The sequence below is a fragment of the Penaeus monodon genome, chromosome 15, assembly GCF_015228065.2.
Source record: "Penaeus monodon isolate SGIC_2016 chromosome 15, NSTDA_Pmon_1, whole genome shotgun sequence".
In the NCBI taxonomy this organism is placed as follows: Eukaryota; Metazoa; Arthropoda; class Malacostraca; order Decapoda; family Penaeidae; genus Penaeus; species Penaeus monodon.
The window spans coordinates 24,719,417-24,719,884 of record NC_051400.1 but is presented as its reverse complement, the minus strand read 5'-3'; the positions used below and the strand labels follow the sequence as shown (position 1 = coordinate 24,719,884).

Genomic DNA, 468 nt, shown 5'->3' with positions numbered 1-468 from the left:
TTTTTTCTTTGTCTCCCTTTCTAGTATGGAAAATAACCCAATGCCTAAACATGGCACATGCCTGGTATGTGGTATAGAGAGTGATGAGGCCTCAAGTGTTTTGTGGCTAAAATTCCTGCAAAGGAATATGGCCATGAAGATGCAAAGTATGCATGGTAGGGCTGAGTTATCATTGTGTGTCCAGTGAGATGGCCATTCACAACATGGCATAATATACATCATCAGGAGCAAATGCATTAATACTGCACATTTTCTCAAGTACATACAGTTTGCCTGCACTGGTACACCCTGTTTTTAGTGAACAACAGGAGCAGCCCCTTTACATTTGTTTACATTCTCATGCTAAGTATGCCTTGAAAAGACTGGAGTAAACCTCTTTAAAAATATTGAACCACTGAATCAGGGATGTCTTTCATTCACAAATGCTATTACAGTGTCTATATATAGACAGCACTAAGATACCTAAAC

At 39.1% G+C, this 468-nt stretch overlaps 1 protein-coding gene across 1 annotated transcript in view; it reads right to left on the bottom strand.

The window, feature by feature from the left end:
- LOC119581832 (chromatin modification-related protein eaf-1-like) overlaps positions 1-468 on the bottom strand; it is a gene marked incomplete in the record, with an annotated part of 47,859 nt that overhangs the window by 1,947 nt on the left and 45,444 nt on the right.